At 44.0% G+C, this 13,106-nt stretch overlaps 1 protein-coding gene across 5 annotated transcripts in view; it reads left to right on the top strand.

Annotated features, from left to right (window-relative positions):
• The window catches only part of LOC107380823 (microtubule-associated protein 1A), a 102,497-nt gene that overhangs the window by 20,861 nt on the left and 68,530 nt on the right, over positions 1 to 13,106 (top strand). The window contains exon 1 of one of the 5 annotated variants that reach the window (XM_054743088.2): positions 4,361 to 4,401. The exons of 2 other annotated variants lie outside the window; for them this stretch is intronic. The gene's annotated coding sequence lies outside the window, so the exon portion shown is untranslated. Of the gene's footprint in view, positions 1 to 4,360; positions 4,402 to 4,588; positions 4,734 to 13,106 lie in introns of those variants that run through there. 2 more of the 5 variants (XM_070544140.1, XM_054743087.2) reach the window with 2 other exon arrangements.

Below are 13,106 nucleotides of genomic sequence, written 5' to 3'. Positions count from 1 at the left end.
AGCTCTATACCCTTGCAAGGGTGATGGAGGGGGCATGGGAGTTTGCCCAACCAATCCACATGTGCTTTGTGGATTTGGAGAAGGCTTATGACCGTGTCCCCAGGGGCACCCTGTGGGGGACGCTCCAGGAGTATGGGGTGGGTGGCTTTCTGTTAAGGGCCATTCAGTCCCTTTACCAGAGGAGCGTGAGTTTGGTCCGCATAGCCGGTAGTAAGTCGGACCTGTTCCCAGTGAGGGTTGGACTCCGCCAGGGCTGCCCTTTGTCACCGGTTCTGTTCATCACTTTTATGGACAGAATTTCTAGACGCAGCCGTGGTGTGGAGTGTGTCGAGTTTGGTGGCAGGAGAATCTCGTCTCTGCTTTTTGCGGATGATGTGGTCCTCCTAGCTTCATCCAGCTCTGACCTTCAGCTCTTGCTGGGTAGGTTCGCGGCCGAATGTGAAGCGGCTGGGATGAGGATCAGCACCTCCAAATCTGAGACCATGGTTCTCGTCCGGAAAAGGGTGGCTTGCCACCTCCGGGTCGGGGGAGAGGTCCTACCTCAAGTGGAGGAGTTTAAGTATCTCGGGGTCTTGTTCACGAGTGAGGGTAGGAGGGATCGGGAGATCGACAGGCGGATTGGTTCGGTGTCTGCAGTGATGCGGACGCTGAGCCGATCTGTCGTGGGGAAGAGGGAGCTGAGCAAGAAGGCCAGGCTCTCGATTTACCGGTCGATCTACGTCCCAATCCTCACCTATGGTCATGAGCTTTGGGTAATGACCGAAAGAACGAGATTGCGGATACAAGCGGCCGAAATGAGTTTCCTCCGTAGGGTGGCCGGGCTCAGCCTTAGAGATAGGGTGAGGAGCTCGGACATTCGGGAGGGACTCGGAGTAGAACCGCTGCTCCTCCGGATCGAAAGGAGCCAGTTGAGGTGGTTTGGGCATCTGGTCAGGATGCCTCCTGGACGCCTCCCCGGGGAGGTGTTTCGGGCATGTCCTGCCGGCAGAAGGCCCCCGGGTCGACCCAGGACACGTTGGAGAGGTTACATCTCCAATCTGGTCCGGGAACGCCTTGGGGTCCTGCCGGAGGAGCTGGTGGACAAGGCCGGGGAGAGGACGGCCTGGAGCTCCCTAGTTGGGATGCTGCCCCCGCGACCCGGACCCGGATAAGCGGAGGAAGACGAAGACGAACGAAGACGTTATCTTGTATACAAAAGGTGGATGCTTTCTTCATAACTATTATAACAACAATTAACTTTTTTCCCATTAGCATATAAACTATGATAATCAATAATCTGTGTAACAGCTACCAGGGAAGATGATTGCTGTATCTATTGTGCATGGAGGACCAGCCCCACATTTCCTCTCAAAGAACCTGGTCCACCACATCACAGGGAATCAGAGTTCCAGTGCGAGGTGGTGAGACTGGAAAAGTTCGACATCAGGTAGAAACCTGTCTCGGCTCACAGGACGGGTTTATGTAGACGACCCTAGCCCAGTTTAACAGATTTAATCAGGTTAAAGATGTCCGGGTGAATCATATCTTATGGTAATTGGTCGATTTTTGATATAGCACCTTCTATAGTCCTGGAACCCCCCAAGGCACTTTACAACATAACCAGTCATTCATCCATTCACACCCTGGTGGTGATGAGCTACGATGTAGCCACAGCTCCCCATTGACATAGGCCAGTCTACAGTACACGGGCACCACCGGTCCCTTCGACCACCAATAAGGTGGGTTAAGTGTCTTGCACAAGGAAACGACAGCAGCGGCAGACTGAGCGGGGCTCGAACCTGCAACCTTCTCATTATGGGGGAACGCTTGATCATTCTATTCATGTTTTCATAGAACAGATAAAAAAGATAAATGAAATAAAAAGTCCTGTAACATTAAAAATAAAGAAAAGCATCACTGCACATGACTGAGGAATATTGAATGTTAAAGTGGCACTGTTCCTAAGTAATTCATGCATCAGAGGGTTAAGTTGCTTTGTGTGTGTGTGTGTGTGTGTGTGTGTGTGTGTGTGTGTGTGTGTGTGTTTATTTTCACACAGAAGAAGAACCCAACACCAGCAGACTCAGTGCTCCAATCCAACAGCCTGAAGAGACACCATCATCAGCTTCAACAGATGTCTGTGAACATGTATGAGCTGCTGGCCCCATGGATCCTGCTGACTGGCCACAGCAGTTGAACAAAATGGAAAGTAGAACTTTCTTTATGATGACACTTTGATGTTTGAGTTTTGCTTTTGATTGCACAGTTTAATGCTGCTTTTGATTTTGCATCCCCCCCAATGACATTTGCACAACATTTTGAGTTGTTGGTTATTGTAATATTCTCAGGTTACTTATCTTTCAAGCTTACATTTATTCTTCAGGCTGCTGACTTTAAAGAGTTGCTGTGTGAATATTTAAAATAAAAAAATAGTAACTAAGGAATAAAAACTGTGGAGTTGCTTTTTCCAATTTGTGGTGGGTGGGTGGACTTGGGTTTGGGTGAGAGGCGTGCAGGCTTTCATGCCTGATTTTCTTGATGAGGTCAGTAGGCTCCAAAACAATGGAATTGCATTCCAAGGTGTAACGTTAAATGCGACAGTCAATGTGTTTATTTGTGATGCTCCAGCAAGAGCATTTTTGAAATGCATAAAGGGACACAACGCATTCCATAGTTGCGAGCGATGCACTGTTGAAGGACAGTGACAGGAAGTGACAACCTTTCCAATGAGATTCTTGTTGCAAAAATAATGTTGGAGAAAGAGTTCAAAAAAACTGATGATGATAACAGTGAAGAGTTTGTAGACCTCCACCATTTGCAAATATCTACATGGGTATAAGAATGCCTTTCCTCAGCTCTCTCGCATGTATGTGACCTTCCTTGTGATCGGAATATCAGCAGCATCATGCGAGAGCTCTTTCACCACTTTGTCTCGTGTTCTTACCCCGTTCCGCCGTACTACGCTACATGAGAGAAAAAGAAACTTAGTCATTCTGGCTCACGAGATGGCCATAACAGGCCTAGATATGGATTCATTTGTTATGACTTTAGCACAGAAAAGCAGACGGCTGATGCTGTAATGACTGAAAAAAGCCATAAAGAAATAAAAACAACAATTCTGAAAATAAAAAATACAGTAGTAAAATAAAAAAGAAATAAAAAATGGAAGGATAGACAGATAAGATAGATAAAGTAGATTAAAGACAAAAAAAGATAAAAACCTTAAAAATTAAAAGATAGATAGATAGATAGATAGATAGATAGATAGATAGATAGATAGATAGATAGATAGATAGATAGATAGATAGATAGATAGATAGATAGATAGATAGATAGATGATAGATAGATAGATAGATAGATAGATAGATAGATAGATAGATAGATAGATAGATAGATAGATGATAGATAGATAGATGATAGATAGATAGATAGATAGATAGATAGATAGATAGATAGATAGATAGATAGATAGATAGATAGATGATAGATAGATGATAGATAGATAGATAGATAGATAGATAGATAGATAGATGATAGATAGATAGATGATAGATAGATAGATAGATAGACAGATAGATAGATAGATAGATGATAGATAGATATATGATAGATAGATAGATAGATAGATAGATAGATAGATAGATAGATAGATAGATAGATAGATGATAGATAGATAGATAGATAGATAGATAGATAGATAGATAGATAGATAGATAGATAGATAGATAGATAGATAGATAAATATATTGATTGATTGATTGATTGATTGATTGATTGATTGATTGATTGATTGATGCAGCCCCAATAGGGAACAAGCCTGTGTCACATTTGTGCCGGTCCCAATCCCGGGTAAATGCAGAGGGTAGTGTAAGGAATGGATCAAAGGGAAAGATGGATAGAAGATCTGTAATGATGATAGCATAGTTTTCTATGCATTTTAGGGATTTGGGGGTATGTGACACCCGAAAAATTATTTCCCAGACCTGCCCCCCCTGATATTCTACCTGCACCCCTTTGTAGGGCTGGCTAAATCCGGCCCTGTTTTTGAGTGATTTTTTATTTGTTTTACTGATTCTGAATTTGTTTGTGGTTTGAACTTCCGAGCCACCGTTCTAACCTAACCCAGATCCAGCAGTGAAAGAGTTACACCTGCACTCTGTGTGTGTGTGTGCGTGCGCGCGTGTGCGTGTGTGTGCGTGCGCGTGCCTGGTGCGCCCCTCCCTGCTCGGACCGCAGCTGCTCGACTCTTTTGCAGACGATAGTATCCGCATCCCGATGCCCTGCGCTCTGCCACTAGGCTGCGTGCTCCTCTCCCTCTGTCTCTCTCTCTCACACACACACACACACGCGCGCGCGCTCCGGTAACGTTTGCCTCCGGTTTCAACTCTCCTCTGAAAGTGGTTGGCGCACTCTGACGGTAGGTAAGCGCTCCCTGAAGCCTCCAGTTTACGCAGTTGCGTTTGCGTTAAACGCGGAGAGCAGCTTTATTGTCTTGTTTTTCTTATTTCCACCCTTTTCTCCGCGCAGACGTAACGTCTGTTCCAGCAGCGCCTCTACGTAGGCTGTCTGTGGGGTTGTGATTGCGCAGCATCCCACAATCAAATGTGACTTTGTGCGCAGCGTTTTTCGGTGACGGGAGAACTGGGGCATGAGACAGCAGAAAGTGGAGGATCGCGGCGCGAGGGCACGCTGAGCTGGCTGCCTGAGGATTTACCGGTAGTCGGGTCCAGTCATCATCCACTTACAGCAGGTGGTGAGAGTTAAAGCCGTTTATTGTCTGCAGGTGTGTGTGAGACAGCAGATAACAGATGTTCATGGGTGCTTTTCCTCAAGGCGTTAGATCACGGGTTAATGGGTGCCATTGGTGTGTGACTGTCTGGAGTCCTGCTTGGTCACTGCGGGTTAATCTGGATAAGTATACCTCACAGCCCTGTGTGTGTGTGTGTGTGTGTGTGTGTGTGTGTGTGTGTGTGTGTGTGTGCGCGCGCGCCCGTGCCCAGGGCCGGTTCTAGACTGGCTTATTTGAGGAGGCAGACTGAGGTGACAGAAGAGGAAAAAGTGTAAGGTGGGGGGGGGGGGGGGGGCTCTGCATGACTGGAATTGCATTTAGTTTAACTTTCACCATCCCTTCTCTGCCCCTGAAGCTCGTTCATCACACTATAAATGGGCTACAGCAGGGGTTCCCACAGTTTAGTCTTAGCTGAGGTTGTGAGGTTGGCAAGATTTTATTAGTAAAAATGACATTTGTGTCTCAATAACACCCTCCAGTATAAGTTATAACTGTGTGTCTGCATAAAAATGGTAAATTACCTTATTTAGTGTGTGTGTGTGTGTGTGTGTGTGTGTGTGTGTGTGTGTGTGTGTGTGTGTATGGGGGATTGGGGGTCCTGGCTTGTCTCGGACACAACAAATGAGATAACCACTGAACTATAGCAGCAACATCTTTGTGGTATCACATCCAAAACCCTCACCAGACTTCAACACATCCACAACTCTGCTGTCTGTCTCCTAACCACACCCACTCCTGTAACCTCATCACTCTCGTCTCTTCATGACCTCCACTGGCTTCCTCTCCTCAGTGCATCACACTCAAGGTCCTCCATAACCCGACACCCTCCTACCTCTCTGCCCTGCTCTACCACACTGCCCCATCCCTCTCCATTGCTGCCCCCACCCTCCCACGACCCCTCTGACCTCTCCACCCAAAAACTGTTTTAAAGTGGATTTTTTTATTGTGGATAATCTACCTGTTTTATCTTGACTTTTTACAGCATCTCTGAGCGTCTAGAAAAGCTCTTTATGAATATTATTCTCTATTCTGACCCCTGACCTGTCCTACTGTGGTGTCCCACCTGGAGGCTGAGCTTCTTCTGGTGCCGCTCCCAGGCTCACTGAGGCAGGTAAACCCCCAGGCCACAGTAAGGAGGCAATGCCTCAGGGGGAAGTGAAAAGCAAATAAATAATGAAATAAAATATCCTTCATCAGGTTTTAGGAACTATAAACATGCAGATATCCATGCTTCTAGATCACCATTTACCTAACCCTAACCCATACTCACACGCACATACACACACAATCAAGCACACACACACACACACACACACACACACACACACACACACACAAACACACACAATCACGTACACACACACACACCAGCAACAACCTGGCTCCCACGTTCCGTTGTCCTCGAAGGGGAATTTTCAGACGTATTTTTTCCCCACAAAAGTTTCCAAGTTTACTGATCTGGGATCGACTGGGTCAGAACCGCTGAAGTTGCAGCTGCATTTGCACACACTCACGCCTTTCTTTTAGTTTTTGTTTCCCAGCCGATCTAAAAGGGTTGTCACAGACCGTAAGGTGAACAGAGAGATGAATCTCGTTTTGACCTCTTGTGGCTATTTGCTCTGTGCTTCATAAAAATCGTACATTCGTACTAATTTCAAAAGTAAAGTTTCTCCTCTGAAAGTCCCGCAGTTTTATTGTGATTATTGTCTTAATTTGGGACTACCGTAATTTCCGAACTATAGAGCGCACCTCAATATAAGCCGCACCTACTAAGTTTTTAAAACCACGTGGAACTGGACTTATATAAGCCGCACCGGGCTAACAGCCGCAGATATCTGCCGGATATCTACTGAATTGAAAACATAGTTTAACTGAACATAACTTAACTGATCAGTATTAAACAAAACAGAAAAGTTATTGATTCGTTTATTCATCCTCCTCCTGCGCACTGAAACCACTGAAGTCATCATCTTCAGTGTCGGAGTTGAACAGCCTCAGAAGAGCTTCGTCACATACCTTTTCTGTGGCGATGCCAGTGTCGCTGTCCGTGTTGCTGTCATCATCCCCGAGTGAAGCTGGCTTGAATGAGTTCTTCCCGTTGCCGTCTCCAGCGCCGAACCATAGATTCATTCATGCCAAGCTTACGTACAGCAGCACAGTTTCCCTCCTTTACTGCCAGATCAAAGGCCTTCAACTTAAATGCGGCATCATATGAACTCATACGTGTAGTTACCATGATGAGGGGGTATGGATTTGAAAAACATTCTTCATCATGCCGGCTGCTTGCGTGTGCTAAATTAAAATGAGAACTTTCTTCCATTTCCACTTTTGAATTCCACCTGTTTCACTTTCTGCTAAAGCGCCCCCTGCAGGTGAAGGAAAATCTTCAGTAAAGCCGCACCTCATTATAAGCCACATGGTTCAAAGCGTGGGAAAAAAGTAGCGGCTTATAGTCCGGAAAATACGGTAGTTAAAAAAATTTTTTTGTGTGTAATGAGAAAGTAGTGAAGCGGCTCTCAAGTGATCGCTTTAGACCAATGAAGTGCATGCATTTGGTAAGCATGTTCCAACATGGCAAACAACACAAATTTGGAGTAGCAGCGCAGTCCAGTGGCAGTGATCATCTTTTTGGTGGGGCACAATTTACCTGGTGTGTGGAAGAGAGCATGCCAGACGAGATTTGCATGACCTGTTATGGAAAGGTGCATGAGAATAACGAGGTTGTACTATAAACATGTTTCTTATCCATTAGCTTCCTTACAAAATTATGGTTTATGGGCAGATAAATAAATGTGAAGAAAAAATATATATATATAAATCTTAAAAATATTTGTAATTTCGAGTCACATTCCTGGTTTTCTAAACACACAGCAAAATAGTTCAAACAGGTAAAAAAATATATATAAAAATACTCACTAAATATTAATCTCTAACGTGTTTAAATAAAACGTGTCAAAAATGTAAATATTTCATCAAAGTTCTAGACAAAAACACACTGTTTTCAGGAGAAACACAGAATAGAAAGTATTATAAATAGCCTCATTGCTCATTATTCCAATAATTATGTCTGATATTTGCAGTTGTGCCGACTGAGCTGATTTCAGATGCACTATCCACATATCACCACCAGGGAACGCCAAATCACCGATTTTATGCACGAGGGTGTGTTTTTAGAAATGCTGGGGACAATCATAAAATAGGTTAAGCATATTTAAGTATTCATCAGTTTGACATTTCACTCCAGTATGCGCCGTAGTGTACTGACAGTTGTTAAAAAAATTGCATGTTTTGTTTTTCCAACGGCACTGAAACCTCCCATTAGACTGCAGGCAAGGTAGAATCATGAACATCTGTACCATAGCTAGCCTAGCACAAAGGATCCTTTGTCATATTTGTCACTGGTATATTCACAAATGCAATAATATTTTCAGAGAAAAGTACTCATCTTTATATCAGGCTCCACCCTCTGATCAACTCCACACCCCCACAGCCAATAGCTGTCCGTGAACTACCGGGTTCATTGATTAAAAAAAATTAAGAAGCTGAAGTTGGTGCCCGACCAGGTTGAAAAGAAAAAATGCAACTGATATCTGATGGTTTTTCAGCAATAAAATGTACTGTAAATGCAGCCCTATTAAAAAAGACTCAACTATCCAGTTTTATCATTTTTGATATTGGCTGTAGATAAAAGAGGGAAACGACTATGTTTCTCTCATCCAGGCACGCAGATAGGGTGAGGCACGGGGGGGATCTGTCCCCCCCAGATTCAGATCGACCCCGATTCGTCCCCCCCAACTAAAGCCTGATTCATGCTTCTCCGTCAGCTCCGCAAGGGACAGACACGCACAGATTGACGGAAGCGTTTTGCTCTCATACTTCTCCGTCTCCTGGAGAGTGTTGCAAAGCAATTCGCCGCCAGGACAACAGAGGGCGTAGCGCTATTCTGTGGTATCCTGTCATGTATCGGTCCAAGATAGTGTGTTTATATTGTGTTTTTTTGTATATAAGCAACTTTTAACAAGGACATATTTGTCTCTCATTCTCCCACCTCTTCATGCGCTCACCACCTCTAAACCCACGTTTCCTGTCATTTCTGTCCACAAATAAAACGCTTGCTGCGCATCTTTTCACTCCTCCAGTCACGGGGAATTAAACCTTCATGTTTTTAGAGTTTTTTCGCGAGGTATTCTTCAAGCTGCTCCGTGTCTGCCGCTAGTTATCCTCGGCTCTCTTTATGTTTTTGAGGGTGCAGTGCCGGCGGTGTAGACGACAGCGGTGTCCTGACCAATCACAAGCTTGCGTTGTCCGTCTCGATTGACGAAAAGAGAGCTCGACTCCGTCCGTCCTTGCGGAGGCCCGCAAGGACGTTGCGTGTCTCCGCACTGACGCAGACGGAGAAGCATGAATCAGGCTTAAGGCCAGAAAGAAAACAAAATCGGAGGTTAAGCGCTTGAAGCTCCTTTTTCCAAATACATTGAATGCAGCATGACGTAAACAAACACCGACTCCAGAGGCACCAAAGTGGTTGCTGCTAGGACGCAGGATGAAGCGAAAAAGGCAAGTAGCGATTACTGCGTATTTAAAAAAGACCAACAGTGTAAGTAGGCGGGACCGATCTGTCTGTTTATGCATGTTGGTTATAGATTCAGTACATTGTTGTCAGTGTTGGGACTTACTCGTTATAAGCGTCAAAGCGTCATTGCTGACTTTAACAAGTCTCATCTACAAATATGATCCCTCATGAAGTTACTACATTACATCAGAAGATAGTGGAGATGTGGAACCTTCAGGTTGAGCAAAGTTTGGGAGTTTTGAAAAACGCCTCCCGCCGTGAGGCTCCCGGTCGGGGAGAGGAGGAGATGTGCGCAACATGAAGAGCGCAAATATTAGATAAAACATATAATTGCCGGCAGGTCTGGTCTTTGTTGACTGATCACTTTGTCTGGTAATGACTGACTCTGATTATGAAGCAGAATATTGACTCTGATGAAGAAATTCACTCATCCAGCCGGGAAGATTGACGCTGCTGCAGCATCAGACAGCTGGTGCTGCACGAGAGGTGTCTGAAGTTTACAAGCTCCAAACGTTGGATTTGATGTTTGTTTAACCTTGTTTGGGACGTGATGGATGTAGGAACGATGGTAAAAACACCGCTAACGTGACAGACGTAGCAACAATGTAAAAAAAAAAAGCCGTAAAAAGAGGCAGATGCCGATGCTTTATATATGGAAGTCAAAGTGTCACATAATTATAAAAAAAGTAAAATATAAAATTTAAAAAGAGCTTTATATATTTATATATAAATAAAAACTTTCCAATTATAATTAAAATTTCTAAATAATGTAAAAATACGAAGGAACATCTGTTGGTCAGGCTGAAAAGTTTGGGAACTACTGCTTTAAGTGATAAGTGAATTTCCTTTTTAAATATATTTTATGTGCGGTTTTTAGGGCTTTTATGTTTTCTGTAAAGATTGGTGCTGAAAATCATTTAATGTTTTGCATAAAGCATGAGATTTTGGTTAGTACTTGATTGGAAAAATAACAAATGACTGAATTAAAAAGTGGGGCACCTCTGTCAGTGCGCCCCAGGGCAGCTGTGGCTACATCGTAGCTCATCACCATCAGTGTGCGAATGTGTGTGAATGGATGAATGATACACTGTAGTGTAAAGCGCTTTGGAGTCCTTACTCTGAGAGGCGCTATACAAGTGCGGATCATTTATCATTTACAGTGTTGATCAGGCAGAGCTTTGTTGCCAGCTTTCCATTGCATAATAGCTTCAAACACGTATATAAAAGTGTTAGTTTTTACATAAACCATTGGATGAAATTACACAAACTGACCGAGCTCTAGCTGAGGCGCTTGCATTAGTTTGTGTATGTGTGCGTGTGTGTGTGTGTTTGGGGGAGGGTACATTGGAACTTTGTCCCCCCCCCCCAGTTTGAAAATCCTATCTGCACCCCTGCTCTCATCTACTGCTAACTGATAGCTAGCAGCATCAAAGGTTAAAATCCAGGCAGCTATGCTAGTGACCAAACCTTTTCCATGACATATTTGCTTTTCATGTATTCAGGGGCATCTGGGAGGATTTTACAGATTATTAAAATGTCTGGGTTTTCATTAAGACTTCAACTTACAACATATAAACACGACAGCACTGCCCTGTGACATCCTTCCGACCTGCTCAAGTGGACGGTTCTGACAGGTGGTTGCAGTAGCCGTACAGGTGTTGCACCTGTCACTGGGTGGCGCTGTTTAATTCAGTCTAACTAGATCCCCAACTTTGACAGCAAATTGTCCTTTTATGTGAAATGACCCCCCCCCATAACTAGAAAGTATTAGAGGGATATATTTTTAGGTGAAAGTGTAAATGAATAAGTCTCTAACCCTAACCCCAAAATTCCACTATCTCCGCTCCGCTCCGGCACGAACTCCGCAGCAAAAACGGTCCCGTTGTAGTCAATCAGAGCTGTTCCAATACTGCGGCCGTGCGGCACAGTGCGCCGCCCGCCGTTCTGCCATCCGGCAAAAATAGGATCGATTCTATTTTTGCTGGACGCCGGAGCACCTCCGCAGTCAATGGACAGAAATCACAACCGCCCAACAGGAAAGGGAGCAAGCACAACTTCCGTTATTTCACAATAAATCGATAAACAAAAAGCGATTTTTGTTTCATATGCACAGGTTTAACAACTTTTAACAACTATCAATGGCGGCTGAAGTTTAAATGCACAAAAGTAAGCCATAAATACAGTTTCTACTATCAAAGTAGTCACACTTTGTTGATCCAAACACTGCTGATCTCTCAACACAAATGATGGGCAGATTAAACAGTTCATTTCGATGCTTCTCCCACACAACGGGTGTTTGGATCTAACTTCAGCGTTTATTGCTCGGACTGTATCGCAAGATCTCGAAAGTCCCACGCATGCCTGTTTACGCACCTCAGATCTCCGCACCGGAGCCGTTGTAGAGCGGGTACAGTATAATTTGTTTTCGGAAGCGGGCGGCTGCGGAAAGCGGGGGCAGAGTGGAGCGGAGATAGTGGAATTTTGGGGTAACCCTAACCCAAATTCTAACAGTGTGACCCTAACCCCCTTACCTTGACCAGCCCTTCCATAGCCTTGCAAAACAATGTTAACCTAAAATCAGATTTTGATGGCGTCAATATTACAAAGTAGCGCTACGTTGGTTCAGTAGGACTCAGCGCCCCCTAGAGTCACATTTGTGTCCAAGTGTGTTTTGTTTTATTAAATATTTAAAAAATATTTCAGATTGTTGTCCCTTATGACTGACCAATAATGTTTCAGTGAAGTTTTTTCCACAGAATAGTAATTTTCTTCCTTTTTGAGTTAGCCTATCTGCAGAGGTGGAAAGTAACGAATTACATTTACTCACGTTACTGTAACTGAGTAGCTTTTTTGTATATTTATACTTTTTAAGTCGTTTTTAAAATCTGTACTTTTACTTGAGTACGTTTTAAAAAAAGAATTGTAATTCGCTACATTTTAAATGATATCCGTTACTGAGTAAAAACAAACTGTAGGCTTAATAAATAAAAAATATTACGTGTAGCAGCGTTGGAACGGAAAGAGACACCTGCATGAGCGCCGCGTCTAGACCGTGGGGGGGTGTACACTTTTGATAATGAGGACAAACAGCCATTTTTACTGCATTTTTGCTCAAAAACATCAGTTCAGTCCCTGTGATCCACTCGCTGTTTACCTCCTCTCTCCCTCCTCTCCTGTGGGTTGGAACCCGCACCTTCGCACACCAGTGTGACGTCATCAGAATTCTGCTCGGTTCGGTAACCAGACTCGGTTCCGTGTTTGAAATGTGTTTCCCACTCCCCACGGAAGTGTCAAAATGACATTTAGCGCTCATAACAAGTGGATTCTCAGCGCTCTGCTCATACAACTCTGTGAGTTAAAACATCCTGATACTGTTTCAGGTGTAAACATTGTGCTCCATCCCTGTGTTTGAACTCAGAAGATGCTTCTTGATGCCACAGATATGTGATGATTTAGCTTGTTTCTTTATTTTAGTCCAGAATAAGAGATTAAACTATTACTAAAGCAGTTCAATGTAGTTAAATTAGTCATTCAAATGATTCTAACATGCTGCAGTGTGTGTGTGTGTGTGTGTGTGTGTGTGTGTGTGTGTGTGTGTGTGTGTGTGTGTGTGTGTGTGTGTGTGTGTGTGTGTGTGTGTGTGTGTGTGTGTGTGTGTGTGTGTGTGTTACACATATACCGTAAATCCTCTAATATTAGCCTGTATTTAATTAACTGTCGGGTCTCATATTTTGGCCGGTGTCAGTCGGCGGAGGTGAATAATG

Source organism: Nothobranchius furzeri, chromosome 14 (genome assembly GCF_043380555.1).
Source record: "Nothobranchius furzeri strain GRZ-AD chromosome 14, NfurGRZ-RIMD1, whole genome shotgun sequence".
NCBI classification, from domain to species: domain Eukaryota; kingdom Metazoa; phylum Chordata; class Actinopteri; order Cyprinodontiformes; family Nothobranchiidae; genus Nothobranchius; species Nothobranchius furzeri.
Note: the sequence above shows the minus strand (reverse complement) of the source record. Positions and strands in the feature narration are given on the sequence as shown.